The sequence below is a fragment of the Ovis aries genome, chromosome 6 (assembly GCF_016772045.2).
Source record: "Ovis aries strain OAR_USU_Benz2616 breed Rambouillet chromosome 6, ARS-UI_Ramb_v3.0, whole genome shotgun sequence".
NCBI lineage: Eukaryota > Metazoa > Chordata > Mammalia > Artiodactyla > Bovidae > Ovis > Ovis aries.
The window spans coordinates 4341620-4362004 of record NC_056059.1 but is presented as its reverse complement, the minus strand read 5'-3'; the positions used below and the strand labels follow the sequence as shown (position 1 = coordinate 4362004).

Below are 20385 nucleotides of genomic sequence, written 5' to 3'. Positions count from 1 at the left end.
CACTCCTGCAGGCAGGCTCTAGGAACTGCCAAGAAAGGAGAGGAGGCTCTGAGCGCCATTCCTGCTGCAGCTGGATCAGTCCACCTGAATCCAGTTTAACTTAACATGGTTCCAGCACATAAGTCACCGGCAATTTCAAAGAAGTTATAGAACCTTAATTCTGGCAGAAAAAATACACTCACACCCAGTGGGCAGTAAAGCGATTCATTCACCATAAGTCTCCACAGCCGTGAAGGTGTAAGAGTACTTAAAAACAGGGAAAAACATTCCACCCCAAGAAAATGTTTAGCGCAATAGTCACCAACCTTTGTGGTGCCAGGCATGGTTTCATGGGGAAGATGATTTAAATGCATTACATTTACTGTGCAGTATTATTTCTATTATTATGACATCAGCTCCATCTCAGATCATCAGGCATTAGATCTCTTGAAGAATTTTCCACAGTTTGCACTGACCCTGGTGTGTTGCAGTCCAGGGGATGAAAAAGAGTTGAACATGACTGAGCAATTGAACTGAATACAGTCAAAGACATTGGCCTAATCAATAAAGCAGAAGTAAATGTTTTTCTGGAAGAAAAAAAAAAAAAGAACTCCAAAGTGGACTGGGAGATTCTGCCAATTTAAACCATAACAGACTAAAATTTAAAACAGATATGTGGCAAATCTCTCCTAGAACTTCAGCCCTCCTGATAATTACAGTTGATGCTTGAACAACATGGGGGTTAGGGTATTGACTAGGGCACAGCTGATTATCAGACAGTAACTTCACAGTCAGCCTTCCATATCCAAGGATTCAATCAACCTTGGATTGTGCAATACTGCTGTGTTTACTATTGAAATTTTTGCATATAAGTGGACCCTTGAAGTTCAAATCTGTGTTGTTCAAGGGTCAACTGTATCCCTAATTAGCGTAAGACCTTTACAAGGCAATCTAGTAATTATCCTCTGATTTACAAACTTTCCGATAATGCTGCATCTGTGCAGCAGAAAAGAGGGAGGAACTGAGCTGAGGGAAAGGGAAGCCTGGCTCCCAGCGAAGGGGAAGGCTCAGAGGAGGCAGAAGGCACCTTGATTCCTGCAGAGTAGAGGGGCAAGGAGAAAAGTCTTACAGTTCCCAGGTGCCAAGAAGAGAGAGTCTCTATTGAGAGACAGTAGGAGGAAACTGACAGCAAGGGAGATAAGCCACTTTTTTTTTTTTTTCCCCCAGAATTCTTGTTATACCTAGGGAAGGAGACAGAAGGCCCCCAGCTGGCTCTGAGAGGAAGCATGTCCATTTGGGATGCTATAAGAACATCCCATGGATGGGATGACTTATAAAGACAGAGATTTACTTCCCACAGCTGTGGAGGTTGGAAGCCTGAGGTCAAAGTGAACAAGCATGGTTCAGGGAGGACCCTTCAGGGTTGCAGACCTCACACAGTGTCCTCACCGGGCAGAAAGGGCCAGAGAGCTCCATGGGATCTCTCTTACAAGAGCACAAATCCTATTCATGAGGGCTCTGCTCTTCTGACCTCTTATTTCTTCTTTCTTTTTATTAATTGAAAATGTCATGAGATAATTGCAGAGTCACATGCAGTTGTAAGAAGTAAGAGAGACCCCTTGTACACTTTGCCCAGTTTTCCCCAATGGTAACATGTTGCAAAACTACACAAATATTACAACCAAGACATTGACATTGATATAATCCACTGATCTTATTCAGATTTTGTCTGTACTCATTTGTGGTCTATGGATTTTTATTAATAGGTTCATGTATCTGCCACCACCGTTAAGATACTGAATAGTTCCTCACGTTGCCCTTTTATAATCACACCCATGTTCCTCCTGTCTCTGCCCCTCCCTGTCCCTAACCACTGGCAACTATTAGTCTGTTTTCCATTCCTAAAACTTTTCATTTCAAAAATATTATATAAATATAGCAATATAGTAAATAACATTTTGGGATTGGGTTTTTTCTTTTAGCACAAACCCCTGAACACACATCCAAGTTGTTGCATTTATCAACAGTTGGTTCCTCTGTATGCTAATCCTCCACAGAATGTTTGTGCTACAGTTTGCTTAATTCATCCACTGAGGATCATCTGGGGTATTCCCCTTTTTGACTATTACAAAAAAGCAGTTATGAATATTCATGCAAAAGTTTTGGTATGAACAAAACTTTTCATTTTTCTGGGATAAATACCCAAGAGTTTAATTCTCTGATGGCATGGTAATTGCATATTTAATTTTATAATAAATTGCAAAATTATTTTCCAGAATGGCTGTCATTTGACATTCCTGCTGGCAATGTATAAGTGATTCAGTTTCTCCATATCCTTGCCAACAGTCAACGTTGTTACTATTTTTTATTTTAGCCATTCTGATTTATGTGTATTGATATTATTTCAATTTTCAATTCCCTGATTTTTATAAGACTGAACATCTTTTCATGTATTCATTTGCCATCTGTATATCCTCTCTGATGAAATTTCTCTTCATGTGTTTTGCCCATTTTCTGCTTACACTGTCTTTCCACTGCTGAATTTTGAGAGTTCTTTATATATTCTAGATACGAGTATTTTGTAAGATATACATCTTGTACATATTCTTTCTCCATCTGTAGCTTGTCCTTTCATCTTCCCACATGGACTTTAACAGAAGAAGTATTTAATTTTGATGAGGTCCAAATTATCAGTTTTTCCTTTTACGCACTGAGCTTTTGGTGTCGGGTTAAGAATCCCAAGAATTCCGTGCTCACCCGTGATCATTTTCTGTGGTTTTCCCCAAAGTTCCATAACCTTACATTTACGTTTAGGTCTACCACACATTTTGAGTAGGCTTTTGTATAAAGGGTCAGATTTAAGATGAGTAGTTTTTGTTTGTTTCGTTGGTTTATTTTTGCCTACAAATGTCAACTGCTCCAGCACTGTTTGTGAAACAGGCATTCCTTCCTCCATTGAGTCACACCTTTGTTAAAAATCAGTTGAGCATATTTGTGCAGGTCTATTTCTAAGTTCTCCATTCTGCTCCATTCAAGTGTGTTTACCCCTCTGCCAATACCACACTGTTTTGATTACTTTTTATCTACATAAAAAGTTTGACAACAGGCAGAGGAATTCCTCTCACTTCATTCTTCTTTGTCAAGATTATTTTAGCTCTTCTAGTCTCTGTGCCTATTATAAATTTCTGAACAAACTCATCTAGGTTTTTAAAAAAATCCTTGCTAAGATTTTGATAGGAATTACTTTAAACCTATGATCACTTTTGGGAAAACTGACATCATTAATATGTTGAGTATTCTAAACCATTAACACAGCATGTCTCCCATTTATTTATGTATTCTTTGATTTTCTTCACCTGCATTTTGTCATTTTCAGGTACATAGAATGGAAAACTGTGCTGTGTTTACTGTATACCTAAGTATTTCATTTTCTTGAAGTAGTTGGAAGCAGTGTGGTATTTTTCATTTCATTTCCTGCATTTTACTTGTTAATATAGAAATACCATTGAGTTTTGTGTGTTAATCTTGTATACTTTGACATTGCTGAATTCCCTTAATTCTCAGAGATTTTTGTACATTCCCTGGGATTTTCTATGCCAAAAATAATCTCATCTGCAAATACAGGCAGTTTTATATTTCATTTCCAAACTTAAAAAATGTCTTTCATTTCTTTTTTTTTTTGGTTTTTGCCTCCCTGCAGTGGTTTGAACTTCAAGCACTATATTACATAAGAGTGGTGAGTAAAAGTCTACAAGCAATAAATGCTGGAGAGGGTGTGGAGAAAAGGGAACCCTCTTACACTGTTGGTGGGAATGCAAACTAGTACAGCCACTATGGAGAACAGTGTGGAGATTCCTTAAAAACTGCAAATAGAACTGCCTTATGACCCAGCAATCCCACTTCTGGGCATACACACCAAAGAAACCAGAATTGAAAGAGACATGTGTACCCCGATGTTCATCGCAGCACTGTTTATAATAGCCAGGACATGGAAACAACCTAGACGTCCATCAGCAGATGAATGGATAAGAAAGCTGTGGTACATATACACAATGGAGTATTACTCAGCCATTCAAAAGAATACATTTGAATCAGTTCTAATGAGGTGGATGAAACTGGAGCCTATTATACAGAGTGAAGTAAGCCAGAAAGAAAAACACCAATACAGTATACTAACGCATATATATGGAATTTAGAAAGATGGTAATGATAACCTTGTATCAGAAACAGCAGAAGAGACACAGATGTATAGAACAGTCTTTTAGACTCTGTGGGAGAGGGCGAGGATGGGATGATTTGGGAGAATGGCATTGAAACATGTATATTATCATATGTGAAAAGAATCGCGAGTCCAGGTTCAATGCATGAGACAGGGTGCTCAGGGCTGGTGCACTGGGATGACCCTGAGGGATGGTACGGGGAGGGAGGTGGGAAGGGTGTTCGGGATGGGGAACACATGTACACCCATGGCTGGTTCATGTCAACGTATGGCAAAAACCACTACAATACTATAAAGTAATTAGCCTCCAATTAAAATAAATAAATTAAAAAAAAAGAGTGGTGAGTATAGACATCCTTTCTCTGTTCTAAGTCTAAGAAAAAAAACCTGTCTTTCATTATGACATGTGGTGTTAGCTGTAGGTTTTCATAGATGTTCTTTATAAAGCTGAGAGTCTTTCTGTTATTAACCTGCTGAAAACTTTTATCTAAATGTATGTTGGATTTTGTCAAATGTTTTTGGTGTGTCATTTGCTATGCTTCTACAACTTTTCTTCTTTAGTTTGTTGATATGGCGGATTGCATTGATTTTTGAATGCTGAGTCACACTTCAGACCTGGGATAAACCCCACTTGATCATGTGTATAATCTTTACTATACACTGTTGGATTCTGTCTGCTGATATACTGAGCATTTTTATGTTTAAGTTTGTGAGAGACACTGGTTTACAGTTCTCTTTTTATTGTACTGTCTTTGTCTAGTTTATTTACCAGAGGAAAAAATGCCTCAGAAAATGGTTTAGGAAATGTTCTTTCTTATTCTATTTTCAGGAAGAGTTTGTGTAAAAGTAGTAATTCTTCTTTGTATATTTGGCAGAATTCTCCAGTGAAACCATCTGGGCCGGGAGATTTTTTTTGGGGGTAAGGGCAGCTGTGTGGGTGCAAACTAACTGTGTCTCTTCCTTTTAAGAATATCTTTTTTAGTCAAAGAATTATGAGCAAATGTTTCTAAATCAAAAGGGCTACAATAAAAAAGAATGGATCTCTCCCACCCTCACTCACCTGATGTCTTACTTCCAACATCTGCTTGCGCTGCACTCTTCTGTCAGGCGCCTTGACATCTCTAATCTAACTGCTTTTGGTTTTTGATTTACTGATTTTAGATGGTCTGTATTGACTTTCTTCTAGGAAAGATGGGCTGTTAGTTCACTTTAATCACCTCCTAGGTCTGCTTCTCCTTTTAGTTTTCTTATAGTTAAAACACTTTCTTCAATAATTTCTTTGAAAAGATTTTGAGAAGTGTGCTTCCTAAATTCAAGTATGTGTTTTCCCCTATCTTTGACTCATGAAGTAATATACGTAACATGCTATTCCTTGGTTTCTCAGCTTCCAACAGTTTATCTTGCCCCTCACTTTGTAAGATGATAATACCTCACCTCCTCGCATCACCTCCTTCCTCCTTTTCTTCCTCTCTTCCTCCCTATAACTTCTATCAGCCATACCTTTACGTGTACTTTATCGAGACTAATAGCTTTTCATTCTGTTTGATAGCCATGTTAAATCTTCTGCACTTGGCCCACTTTTTAATTATGAAAGATTAAAACTATAAACAGCATTTTCATCAGTATGACTATTTAAATATTTTAAGTACAAAGCCAGTAGGTATGCTCTACATACATTTCTCTTTCTCTGATTCTATAGTCATGATCCTTGTGAATTTACTTACTGCCCTAAAGTATGCCATAATTTAATGTGTTTTTGATCAAGGCTGTGCTCTTTTGTAGAGCATTTTCATTTATTTCATTTTTCCTAGAGTTTTCTTTTTTTCCCTGCATTTCTTTTTTTCTTTTTTTTTCTAGTTTGAAGAAGAAACATGCACCTTCTTCAGCACGGTACAGTAGTTTAGAGTATGAGCTCTGGAATTAGGGGTTTCTCTTGTGGCTGAGCTGGTGAAGAATCTGCCTGCAATGTGGGAGAAGAAGAAGTCAAGTCACTCAGTCGTGTTTGACTCTGCAACCCCATGGACTGTAGCCCACCAGGCTCCTCTATCCATGGAATTTTCCAGGCAAGAGTACTGGAGTGGGTTGCCATTTCCTTCTGGGTTTAATCCCTGGGTTGGGAAGATCCACCGGAGAAGAGAAAGGCTACCCCCTCCAGTATTCTGGCCTGGAGAATTTCATGGACTGTACATTCCATGGGGTTGCAAAGAGTCGGACATGACTCTCACTTTTCACTCTTTCATTTTCACTTCACCTTCTGGAATTAGACTGCCTGGCATTGAATCTTAAGTTAATCAGTAGTTAACTGTGTGTCCGTCACTTCCCTGGTGGTTCAGACAGTAAAGAATCTGCCTATAATGTGGAAGACCCAGGTTCAAGCCCTGAGTTGGGAAGATTCCCCTGGAGAAGGAAATGGCAACCCGCTCCAGTATTCTTGCCTGGAGAATCCCATGGACAGAGGAGCCTGGTGGGCTATAGTCCACAGGGTCGCAAAGAGTTGGACCCGACTGAGCGACTTCACTTACTTTCACTTTCACTTTCTTTCACTTTCACTTTAATTGTGTGTCCAAATCTTTGAGACTCCATGGACTGTAGCCTACCAGGCTCCTATGTTCATGGGATTCTCCAGGCAAGAATACTTTAGAGGGTTGCCATTCCCTTCTCTAGGGGATCTTTCCAACCCAGGGATCGAACCCAAGCTCCTGCATGGCAGGCAGATTCTTTACCATTTGAGCCACCAGGGAAACCCCAAAGACATGACCTTTCTTCATTGTGTCTTGGATTTTCTTATCTATAAAATGCAAATGATGAAACACTACTTGTTTCAGAGGACTCTTAGAGGATTAAGTGAAATCATATATACAGTGTGTTTAAAATAATCTCTAGCACCAGTGGAATAGCATTCATGAGTGTTAGCTACATTGATTGTTGTCATCATCATCATCATCATCATTTTTACTATTACACCTCAACTTTTCACATAGTATATTCACTACCTGGAATCAATTCTAGCATTTTTTTTTCTTTTTCTTTCTTTTTATAAAGATGTTATTGGCACACAGTTGATTTACAATGTTATGTTAGTTTCAGGTAAGATTCTCTTCCATATAGGATATTAGAGTAGTGAGTAGAATTCTCTCTGCTATATAGTAGGTCCTTATTTGTTATCTATTTTTCTAACATTTTTTCTTTTAAAACTTTCCCCTAGAACACTATTTCCAATTTTGATGACTGCAGCTCTTTATTTATTTAAGATTGTTCTACAGCCATAATTTTGAAATTCATTTAGAATGGATACCTTCTCCACTGTTCCTTTTATTTCATTGCTACTTAATTCTTGCATATCATCTTCATTTTGCATGAATTTTTTTCACATAACTTCTTCAAAATAATGAGTTTAAAGTAAGTTCTTGCTTATCAGAAAGTGGCTATAATCTGACTTAAGTTCAATATCATCTTCCTTTGGAATCTTGAAAATCTTGCTTTATTGATCTCTAACATCCACTTTTGGTGTTAACATATTTATACCATCAGACTGACTTTTTCTCCCTTATGAGTACCCTGGTTACTATTTGGAAGCTTTTATTGATCTCTTTGTAATTGGATTCTGAAATGTTATGGGGATATGTGTTGAAGCATGGCCCATTTATTCTTCTGCTCTTTGTGTGCTTTTTTGAATTTGGAGACTTTTGACTCCATTATCTCTGTGTTTTATCTCTGTTTTGTTCATTGGGGGGGGGTTGAAACTCTTATTAATCAGATTTTAGAATTCCTAGGTATATCCCCCATGTTGAATATCTTTTGTTTATACATATTTTTTACCTTATAAATTCTCTTTGTCCTTTTGGTCCGCATTATAAAAATTTTCTTGTCTTTATCTTCCAATTCTTATATATAAATTCAATAATCATATTTTCACTTTTAAGAGCTTTTCTTATTCTCAAATTGTTTCTTTTCAGAAATGCTTGTTCTTGAATTATGAAGTCAATATCTTCTTAAATCAAGACACCTCCCACTTATCATCAGTAACTCATTCATGAAAATGGTACATTCTGTGTGAAAATGTGCACTCGGAGCCTACTCCCTATTATTTAGAATTCCAAATTAAACTTCCAGCAGAATTCCTTAAGTGTAACTAAAGCATGCAAAAGTGCTGAAAATATTGCTTCCAACTGCAAAAGCAATTAGAATGTTCTTATCTAATTCTTTGTGTGCATGTTGTTCTGTGTGCAGCATTTTCATGGTACATCATGAGTATTTTTTTCCAACAAGTTATAGCAACCAGCACACAGAAATTAATGAATATGTGAGAAAAATTCAGGTATAATTTGCAACAAAACAGGACAATGGGATGACCTGTTACCCATGAAGAAAGGAACAGACTGGAAATTTGACGAAAGTTGACAGGCGAGGAGGGTTGCTGTGTAATCATTGTCATTGGTTGTGGAGAATGATATCATGGGTAAGTTGGGGTGCAAAGGTGCAATTTCAAGCAAACTATAAAATTCAGAAGCTGTCAGTTTTTTTTTTTTTTTTAAATATCACCTCTGTGCTCAGGTGAAGACTCCTGAATGAATCTTCAAGGGGAGATAGGTGATATTTTAGGATGAAAAATTTCAGAATAAAGCTTTACTTACTCTCCTCTAGTCTTATTGCATGATGCTATAAGAAATATCTGGCAGCCAAGTTCAAAGATAATGATTATCAGTGTATTTGCAGAATCCACAAATAATTTTTAGCAAGCAGTATCTAGTGGTTTAATTGAATACCTTCTGGTTACAACTGTGATTAAACTTTTCAGACTAATATTCTGAACAACTTCAGTACTTGTTAATTTCTCGTCATGCAATTAAAGAATTCAATCTCTTTTCCAGTGACCTCTTTGCAAAGTGAGTCTCCTTTTCAAAACTAATGATTGCAAAGAACGGCTCAGTTGCAAAGAATGTGTGATGTGCTTCGTTGCTAGATCGTGTCTGACTCTTTGTGACCCCATGGACTAGCCTGCCAGGCTTCTCTGTCCAAGGGGATTCTCTAGACAAGAATATTGGAGTGGGTTGCCATGCCCTCCTTCAGGGAATCTTCCCAACCCAGAGATTGAACCCAGTCTCCTGTACTGCAGGCAGATCCTTTACCAGCTGAGCCACCAGGGAAGCCCAAGAGTACTGAAATGGGTAGCCTATCCCTTCTCTAGGGGAACTTACCACTCCAGGAATTGAACTGGGGTTCTTTACCAGCTGAACTACCTAGGAAGTCATGAGAATGTGTGAAATGGTGTGGTTTCTTTTATTAATGTCAGCAACAGTCTGTACACACATCCCTTTGTGGACACTAGGCATGCTGTTCAAAATATCTGCGATTTTGATGTTCTGCTGCTGCTGCTGCTAAGTTGCATCAGTCATGTCCAACTCTGTGCGACCCCATAGATGGCAGTCCACCAGGCTGCCCCATCCCTGGGATTCTCCAGACAAGAACACTGGAGTGGGCTGCCATTTCCTTCTCCAATGCATGAAAGTGAAAAGTGAAAGTGAAGTCACTCAGTTGTGTCCGACTCTTAGTGATTCCATGGACTGCAGCCCACCAAGTTCCTCAGTCCATGGGATTTTCCAGGCAAGAGTACTGGAGTGGGTGCCATTGCCTTGTCTTATTCCCTTTTATTCTGCAAACTTTCTTCAACTGCCTAACAATCCTTGGTTGCCTTTACACATTTAAGAATGGAGCAACATGAAAGACTTCTGGCTTCTCTGTGTGCATGAGCTGGAGTTGTCCTCAGAAAGACTTTGATTTAGGATGAGTGGGCTTCCTCTAGAGGTCACACAAATTGCAGGACTCTGAGGTTTTTCCCTGTGGAGCCAAGTTGGTACTAGTTCTGCAGTCCTGCTCAGAGTGCTTCCTTCAATTATTCTAGAAGAAGAAACTTCTGCATGTATATTTGTGCTAGAAAAAACAAGTAGACCGAAGTAAAATTATATCTCTTCTGGTAGTTTCATTTTTATTTGCATTACTCTAATAGGTACAAATACTATTTTTAAAAAGTAACTGAATTGGCTTTTTACTTTCCATTAACGGCAATAGTCAGATTTTCAAATAATAGAATAAAATAAGCCCAGGTTAAACATCAGGGTAGTAAAACAGAAAGCAGAAACAATGTGGCTTCATTACGCTAAAATGTTAAAATAACTTACTATCAAACAATGAAGGAGGGATTTTTCTTTCTTTCCTTTCCTTTTTTTTTTGTATATAAGGAAAGAAATACAGAAACCCAGGTTAGGTATTAGGGAAAAAATTCTTGAATGTAAAGGTTATCATGCAAAAAAAGTGCATTATAAAGTGTTCATCCAAGAAAAGCTTAATAAAAATATTAAACATTCATGTAATTTATGTACTCAGTTGATCACCAAACATAAAACAATGTCAAATTAATTTAACGTAACGCAAAAAACAGCTGTATGAGTAAATAATTTTTGTGTCAATATAATGTAAATTATTAAGCCATCTTTCAATGGATGATTTAAAATGAAAACTAACTGAAATCAAGCAGTAAGCAAGTGATATATACATTTAGAGATACACATACACACACATACTCTCAAACACTGGAGTTTCTGTTTTGCTAAAAGTATATTCAGGGGAAAACTAAAGTGTAACACACTAAAATTCTCGTTATAATTACCTCTGGATTTGAAATACATAAATTTTATTTTCTTTATATTTCTGCATGCATTATTTGTTTGTTCTGTATGTTAATTAGGATGTTTTGGACTGCAAATAAAAGAAAATTCATCTCAACTGGCTGAAACAATAAGGGAGATGTACTACTTCACATGAAAGCGATTCCAAAGGTAGAGCAATAATGGGGCAGTAAATTCTACAGCTGAATGATCTCACCATGGACTGGCATTCTCTCCTTTGGATTACTTCATCCTCCTTAGCATGGCTCTGCTTTTGTTCTTAGCATGCTACCTTTGTGCAAATAAGATGACTACACTATCTCCAAGCACTGCAACTCAAACAATATTCAAAAGCCAAGAGAGGAAAGGAAAATATATACTTTTCTCAAACTCTTTATGAAAGTGAGGAAAATCTTAGACTACCCCCCAGCCCCCGATGGCCAAAATGGGTTGTATGCCCATTTTATAACTCATCATGGACAAGGAGAATGAAATTTAAAATAGTGACCTAAATTAATGAAATCCAATCCTAGAGCTGAGAAGGATCCTAAACATCCCTGTCCCATGTCCATCCAATACCTAACATACCAGGTTTCTGCTTGGAAGGAATAACACTCAATAATACCTAAATAAATAGAATTATCCTATATGCAAAGGGTGATATTATTAGTTCTCTACTGCTGGTACAACAAATTACCACAATCTTAGTGGTTTAAAAGAACACACATTTATACCTTACAGTTCTGGAAGTCAGGTGTTTAAATGGGTCTGCAGGGTTGCATTCCTTCTGAAGGCTCTAGAAAAGAATTTGTTTCCTCACCTTTTCCAGTGTCTAGAGATTGCCTCCATTCCTTGACTCAAAGTTCTGCATTATTCTGGCCTGTGACACAGTTGCCCCATCTCCTTCTCTGCTTCTGACACTCCTGACTATACATACCCTTGTGATTAAGAAAGTCCAGCCAGATAATACAGGATGATCTCCCCAGCTCCGGATCCTCAACTTGGTCACATCAGCAAAATCCCTTTTGCCAAGTAAAGTAACATAATCACAGTCTGTAAGGATTAGGACATAGACATCTTTGAAGGACCACTATTCTGTTTCATCACATAGAATTAACACGACTTAATATTGCACAGTGACTTATCATAAAAATGCCAATTATCTCCAAAATGACACATAAATTGAATACAATACCAATCAAAATTCCAGGGGAACAAACATTTTTGCGGGGCTTCCCAGGTAGCACTAGTGGTAAAGAATCTGCCTACTAAGGCAGAAGACATAAGAGATACAGGTTCGATCTCTGGGTCAGGAAGATCCCTTGGAGGAGGGCACAGCAACCCATTCCAGTATTCTTGCCTGGAGAATCCTATGGACAGAGGAGCCTGGTGAGCTATGATCTACAGGGTCGCAAAGAGTTGGACACAACTGAAGCAACTTAGTACACACAAACTTATTTTTAAATGCTTATGGAAAAATAAAGGCTCTTACACAGCTAAATCAGCTCTGAAAGAGAAGGTCAAAGAAATGAGGGGCTTTCCAAATACAATATTTAGATATCCTAAAAAGTCTTTTCAATAAACACTGTAGCACTGGTGTGGGCTTAGACACTAAGCAATGTTCAAAATAGAAAGAAAAGAAAATGGGAAGTGGACTTATAATTTTTCTTTTTTCCCCCAGTTTCACTGAGATAAAATTGGCATATAACCTTGCATTAGTTTAAGGTGTAAAACATGACTTGAAACAAGTATATATTACAAAATGATTACCGCAATCAATACAGTTAACATCTATCACCTCACAAGGACCTGCTGTATAGCACATGGAAGTCTAGTCAGTACTCTGTGATACTTTATGTGTCAACTTGAATGACCATGGGGTGCCCAGATGTCTGGTTAAACATTACTTTTGGGTGTGTCTGGGTGTGTTAAACATTACTTGAGGGTGTTTCCAGAGGTGATTATTATTTGAATTGATGAACTGAGTAAAGCAAATGGCCCTTTCCAGTGTGGTTGGGCATATCTGTCTTTTGAGGGCCTAAATAGACAAAAGGCTGGAGGAAGGATGAATTTTTTTTCTGCCTGACTGCTTGAGCTGAGAAACTGCTCTTCTGTCCTCAAGACCCCTGGTTCTCAGGCCTTCAGATTCAGACTGAAATCTGCAATGTTGCTTCTGTGGCCCTCTGGCTTTTAAACTACCAGCACCACGTGCTTTCTTGGTCTCTGACTTACAGACAACAGACTGTTGGACTTCTCAGCCTGCATAACTGTGTGTCAATTCTACACAATAGATCATACATACACACATGTACTATTGGTTCCATTTCCCAGCAGAACCCTGGCTAACGTGCTTGTCTTTCAACTCTTTCCCTACCCTGCTCTCATTGACTTCTGCAGGTCTGCGACATCATGAAAGTCTATCTCTGCTCGCCTCTGCTCTCTCTTTTCTTTGCCCCTGTTTAATGCCTTCTGGGTTTCCTAGGTGATGCTAGTGGTAAGAACACGCCTGCCAGTGCAGGAGACACAGGTTTGATCCCTGGGTCAAGATGATCCCCTGGAGGAGGGCATGGCAACCCACTACAGTAATCTTGCCTGGTAAATTCCATGGACAGAGGAGCCTGGCAGGCTACAGTCCATGGGGTCACAAACAGATGGACAAAACTGAGCGACTGAGCACACACAAACACACACGTACACACACACACCGTATTTTTGTTTTTCTAGGAACAGCTCTGATTTTACTGCAGTAATAAAAATAGTCAGAGAGCTAGGTGGCCTGAGGCCAAAGACCATGTAAGATAGCCATTTTTCCATGCAGCCACCACTTGTATCTTTTGGCATAATCTCATCTCAATCTCATCTCATCTCTTTGCCTTTGTCACGGTCTATTCCACGCTTGTTTGCTCTTTAGAAGAAAAGCTAGGACAAACCTAGACAATGTACTAAAAAGCAGAGACATCACTTTGCCAGCAAAGGTCTGTATAGTCTAAGCTCTGTTTTTTCCAGTAGTCATGTATGGATGTGAGAGTTGGACCATAAAGGAGGCTGAGCACCGAAGAATTGACACTTTTGAACTGTGCTGTTGGAGGAGATTCTTGAGAGTCTTTATCTCCTTGGACCGCAAGGAGATAAAACCAGCCAATCCTAAAGGAAATCAGTCCTGAATATTCATTGGAAGAACTGATGGTGAAGCTGAAGCTCCAATATTTTGGCCACCTGATGCGAAGAACTGAGTCATTGGAAAAAGACCCTGATGCTGGGAAAGATTGAAGGCCAGAGGAGAAGGGGACAACAGAGGATGAGATGGTTGGATGGCATCAGTGACTTGATGGACATGAGTTTGAGCAAGCTCCATGAGATGGTGAAGGACAGGGAAGCCTGGTGTGCTGCAGTCCATGGGGTTGCCAAGAGTTGGGCACGACTGAGCAACTGAACAACAATTCCACACTCACACGTTCCAAGATGAATACAAACTTCTACTTTATTAGCAACCCAAATCAACCAATTTTTAAAAATTAACTGTGTTTCATAGAGGTTTCAATTCCTCCAGTTTAATACTTCAATTCTGAGAGTTGGCTGACAGAGTATTGCCACGTGTAGCGATGGAACATAACCATGATGCTGCTGAGTGCTGATGGGTTTGGTTTGCTTGTGGGAAACTGTACTTGCTCTAACTTGATCTCCTTTACAGTAGCAGTTTTGACCATGACCTACAATAGGAAATATCTTTACGTTAGTCACACAGACGTGAAATTTCTTACTACATGTGTGTATACATATATGATTATACTTATACATACACAAACAACCGAAATTTTACTATGTAAATGCTCTTTGAAATTCTCTATTCTATTTCAGCTTTTTTCAAAAATTGCTAATCCTGATGCACAAATGACTAATTAACAGGTTTCAACTTCGAGTTTGAAATTCACTGCTCCAGAAGAGATGTCACTGCTCCAGAAGAGATGTCTCTGCTTCAGAATAAAGTTCAAACTACTTCGTATAGCTCTTCATGATTTTCTTTTCCTCTCCAGCTTCATCTCTCACCACTTTCTCTTTGCATGCTAAACTTCAAGAATACAGACTACTCACATTTTTCAGGAAAATTGCTCTTTCCTCAAAATCTTACACAACATAAATTGTATACTGTTCACCCTTGTATTTGAGTTCAGTATAATGACTAGCATAAACTAGGGATTCAAAAAATATTAGGTGAATCAGTAAGTGAATGAATAAATGAACCAAGGAAAAATTATATAAAAATCTATTCAAATAATGTACTTTGACAATGACATTCCACAGATTTTACTCTGCAAATGCAGGTTTAGGCTACAGAAAGGCGAAAAAGCACTCAATAACCTAGAGATTTACTAAGGAAAATTATAATTGCTGGAAACTAGAGTGAACAGTTTCATAAAAGCTTATTTACTTTGAGGAAATTTTCCCCCATTTAATTTGCTTCAGGTGGATTTTGGCCATCAACAAATCAGACAGACAAATAAAATTGACTGTGTATTAAATTCCACACAACCTTGGTATAATGATGACTTGGAAAAATGAGCTGTAATAGCATAAGTCCTGGTTACTATAGTAACTGCTTCCGTGGTATAATAGACAATCAAAGAGAAATATTTAGCCTGTCTGTTTGCTAATGAAAAATGCTTAGTGGTGGCCTATTACCATCAGGGAAAATAATCTGTCCCAAAGTAAAACGGAGGAATGGTGCATTAGAGATCAATAGTGTATTTGAAACCTATGGGTCTCAAACTTCCTTGTGAATTTGGATCTTGTTAAAATGCACATTCTGATTCATTAGGTCTGGAACAGAATCTAGACTGCATTTCTCAGAAGATTTCAGGTGATACAATGCTACAGGTCTATTGCCTAGACTCTAAATAGAAAGTTCAGTTCAGTTCAGTCACTCAGTCATGTCCTACTCTTTGTGACCCCATGGATTGCAGCACACCAGGCCTCCCTGTCCATCACCAACTCCTGGAGTTTACCCAAACTCATGTTCACTGAGTTGGTGATGCCATCCAACCATCTCATCCTCTGTCATCCCCTTCTCCTGCCCTCAATCTTTCCCAGCATCAGGGTCTTTTCAAATGAGTCAGGTCTTCACATCAGGTGGCCAAAGTATTGGAGCTTCAGCTTCACCATGAGTCCTTCCAATGAATATTCAGGACTGATTTCCTTTAGGATGGACTGGCTGGATCTCCTTGCAGTCCAAGGGACTCTCAAGAGTCCTCCAACACCACAGTTCAAAAGCATCAGTCCTTCGGCGCTTAGCTTTCCTTATGGTCCAACTCTCATATCCATATATGACCACTGGACAAAGCACAGCCTTGACTAGATGGACCTTTGTTGGCAAAGTAATGTCTCTGCTTTTTAGTATGCTGTCAAGGTTGGTCATAACTTTTCTTCCAAGGAGTAACAGTCTTAATTTCATGGCTGCAGTCAACATCTGCAGTGGTTTTGGAGCCCCCCAAAACAAAGTCTATCACTGTTTCCACTGTTTCCCCATTTATTTGCCATGAAGTGATGGGACCAGATGCCATGATCTTAGTTTTCTGAATGTTGAGCTTTAAGCCCAACAAGCAAGGAAAGCATTATTTAAGCCCAAATAATAAGAAAAGCACATAATTTTTATTTTATTATTTTTTGCAGACATCTATGTTTAATGTCTACATTTTAAAAGTGGCCAGTTTGAGAAACAAAATTACAACTACAAAAGCCTCGCATTGGCATACTGACCTGGAATACTAGCGTTTCTAATGCAACAGTTTTTGTAAGACTATGGGATCATTGCGTGTGAAGCATTCATGAAAAGTACACAGTTTATTGAAGAAGTTCCCTTTTGATCCTAGGCAGCATTACTTTCCATTTCAAATATTTGTGTTACCAAGGTAACTGGGCCACAAGCAGGTCCTATGACCACTTGACCTAATGACTTGTGCTGGAGGAACTGTTTCAGCCAAAGAGCAGCCCTTCCTCCCTCCACAGAATTTCAAATTAAAAGGAACCAGTACTATTCTTCCCAGAATAAGATATCTTCCAGTTATCAATGAAGCAGCCATGTTTCATTGACATCAGAAACTTCAGTTGTTGTCAATTCTCTACATTGCTACTACATAGAACTGAAACATCTTGAAAAGATACGTAAAAGTCACATGGAACCCAAACAGCTCACTATACTATTTTGGCTCATATTCCTCTAACTTAAATTTTTTTTTTTCCTGTTAGATTTTCTTCAAGTTTTTAATGGAAGATAACCAAATCCCAGTTTCATAGAGTCAGCCTCCCATGTGTCAGTAACATCTATAAGTCGAGAGTTTTTGACAATAATAGAAAAATGCAGGTGTAGTTTTCCCCCAGTTCCTTTCCTTGATTAAAGATTTTTTGTTTTGTTTTGTTTTTACTATATACCTTTTTCCAAGGAGAGAAAAAATGGGGAACATATATAGAGATGCTTTAACTAAAGAGAAAATCTTTCTCTGGAATGTCTACTACAATAAAGACTATTTAAAGAGAAGTCTGTCAAGGATAAAAAGCAAATCCAATTTAGATAACTCACCAAGGTTTATACTTATCCCATGAAATTCCCATCATAATTATTGAAATAACTCTGCAAATCATCACAGAGAACAGTTCTTCCAAAGACTTGAGAATGTCATAGACAAATTTAAAGGAAAGAAATTAGTCAATTAACCTCTTTGAAGTCCACACAAGCCTAGTGTACTCTGCAGCCTCCAGGAATTTCCCAAGGAAGGAGCCCAAACTACATCCTGCTTCAGGTGTCAATCTTGCCACAGCACGGCACTACCCTTTCTCTCCAAGTCTGCCGAAGGAGATGCCCTGTGTGGGTCTCATAACCTTGCCCCTTCTCCCACAGCCCTTTGCTGACTGGATATTGGGCCCAATGTCAAAGCATATTGTGCTCCAAATCAAAGCTTCTCTTTGGGCTAAGATGTAGTAAATTAAATAAAGATACAGTGTCAAATGAAGACAGAAGATACACAGAAAAGACATAAGCAAGAGTGGAGACCACAGGATTTTGAAGAAATAGAAAACCTAAAGATGAATAAATAGAATAGGATGAGTTTTCCTAGCTTTGTTCTCTCTTCAACACTTCACTCCTTAACTAAGGAAAATATTTGCTAGATATTTCCCTCTAGAGGCCATTTTATTAACCAGATTGTGTTAATAAATGGGTGGGGGGAGGGTAGATATTAGGATGGGGTATTTGCGTGAATAAGACTGAGATTTAAAGGGTAGAGAGAGGAAATGGGAGAAGGAAAGGGACAGAGGAAAAGGAAGAGGTGGAGAGAGAGAAGAAAAAAAAAAGAACAGGAATAAGAGCACAGCGAAGAAAGAAGAGAAGAGAAAAGACTGACCAGGCTGGAGAAAGGAAAGGACCTAAAGAGCAAGAATGTCCACAGTATAGGTGGAACATACTCAAGATAACTGGAATATACTCAACTGGAATGTAATCAAGGGAGCTTCTCTTGAGGAAGGATGGGGAGTGTAGCACAAAGGAGTTGAGGAGTCTAGAGGTCCAGGATTACCAAGGAGGAGGGCAAGAGTCAGTGGGAGGGTTTTGCATTAATACAACATGGCAACATTGTGTCTGAAGTACAGACGGCCTGAAAAGACACCTGAGACTTGCAGGTTGAGAAGAGTCTTGTGGGACATGACAAATTGTGACAGAAAACACCTGAGTGGAAGAGAAGAAAGGGGTTTTAAGAAATAACCTTGTGAAAAGTGAGCTAAAACCTTAAAATATTTTGAAGTATACAAGTAAAATTTTAAATTATTTTACGTGAGTGTTGGTTACTGGACTGTTTCTTAGAATGTGATGCAGTACCTAGCCTGGGCTACCTAGAACACTAGATTTATTCAGGCTACTAAGAGTAAAGCAGAAGGCAGAAGATATGAGACAGTAGAAAGACTTAATAAACCAAAGATTAAACACTGTGGTAGTAAAAAGTAATCAGATTTAAACAGCAGGCCTTTCAATTGCTGAAGGGAAGCAAAGTCACATTTGCGGCTAAGCTCTGGAGATTCATGACTTCTCATGGGGTGTTCCATACAGCTGCCTCTTTGGGTCCAACTTCAGTTTCCATGAGATCTACCTGTCACCATCCTTAAATTCAACACAGAAGCCCTTTTCCTTTATTGCTGAAAAACAGCCTCACCAAAACTCCAATTATTTGAGGTAAACTGAATCTTTGCTCATTGCGACCGAAAAACCAAAAGTCAATGCAATCTCATTCTTCTGCACATCACAAAAATAAATACAACTTATTCCTTAAAAGCCTCAAACATCAGTGCAATGATAGATAAGATTATATAAATTCATTAAAAATATTTATTGATAACCTCTTACATGATATCAAGAACCTTTTATTGCTGGGCAACAAACTAAGTGATGGATAAACAAGACAGATGAAAATTTTGACCTTATGTAACTTACATTCTAGTGAAAGCATTAGTCGCTCAGTAGTGTCTGATTCTTTGCGACCCCATGGACTGTAGCCAGGTTCCACTGTGCACAGAATTCTCTAGGAAAGAATACTGGAGTGGGTTGTCATGCCTTTCTCCAGGGGATCTTCTGGATCCAGGGATTGAATCCAGGTCTCCTGTATTGTAGGTGGATTCCTCACTGTCTGAACCACCAGGGGAGCCCATTCTAGTGAAAGACACCAAATACACACACACACACACACACACACACACACACACACACACACACACACACACGTATGCTTGCTTGCTAAGTCGCTTCAGTCATGTCTGACTCTTGCGACCCTATGGACTGTAGCCCATACCTGGCTCCTCTGTCCATGGGATTCTTTAGGCAGAGTAGGTTTGCCATGCCCTCCTCCAGGGGATCTTCCTGATGCAGGTATCAAACATGTGTCTCTTATGTCTCTTGCATTGGCAGCTGGGTTCTTGACCACTAGTGCCACCTGGAAGCATATATATATATATATATATATACATCTCATACAGAAGAAGTGAAGTTGCTCAGTCGTGTCCGACTCTTTGCGACCCCATGGACTGTAGCCTACAAGGCTCCTCTGTCCATGGAATTTTCCAGGCCAGAGTACTGGAGTGGGTTGCCATTTCCTTCTTCAGGAGATCTTCCTGACCCAGGGATCGAACCCGGGTCTCCCGCATTGCAGCCAGACGCTTTACCGTCTAAGCCACCAGGGCTTATATCTATATATATATATATACTCAAATAAATTGTGTCTTCAAAGTCATAAAGTTTAGATATGTTATTTCTCCAACACTGCAAATCTAATTTGAATAATGTGCTGGCTGAATTTACCAGCTCTTTTAGCATCCTGCAGACACAGTGTGAAGATCTACATTTTAAACTTAATGATTCTATTTATAGGTAATTTGAAATTTTCAACAGGATCTACATCTTACTCAAAGTGTTATTTTATTTCATTAAGTCTCACTTACTTTGCTTAGCACTAGATCAGTGCTAATTTCTAAGCCTCCATCACTGTT

The 20385-nt window shown here is 38.8% G+C and overlaps 1 protein-coding gene and 1 long non-coding RNA gene across 2 annotated transcripts in view; both read right to left on the bottom strand.

Moving 5' to 3' along the window:
* The window catches only part of QRFPR (pyroglutamylated RFamide peptide receptor), a 55896-nt gene that overhangs the window by 22191 nt on the left and 13320 nt on the right, over nt 1-20385 (bottom strand). The window lies entirely within an intron of this gene.
* On the bottom strand, nt 10154-19828 carry LOC132659994 (uncharacterized). Its single transcript, XR_009601121.1, has 2 exons — nt 19692-19828; nt 10154-14573 (listed from the first exon to the last, which is right to left on the bottom strand). It is a non-coding gene; the product is annotated as an uncharacterized LOC132659994 (long non-coding RNA).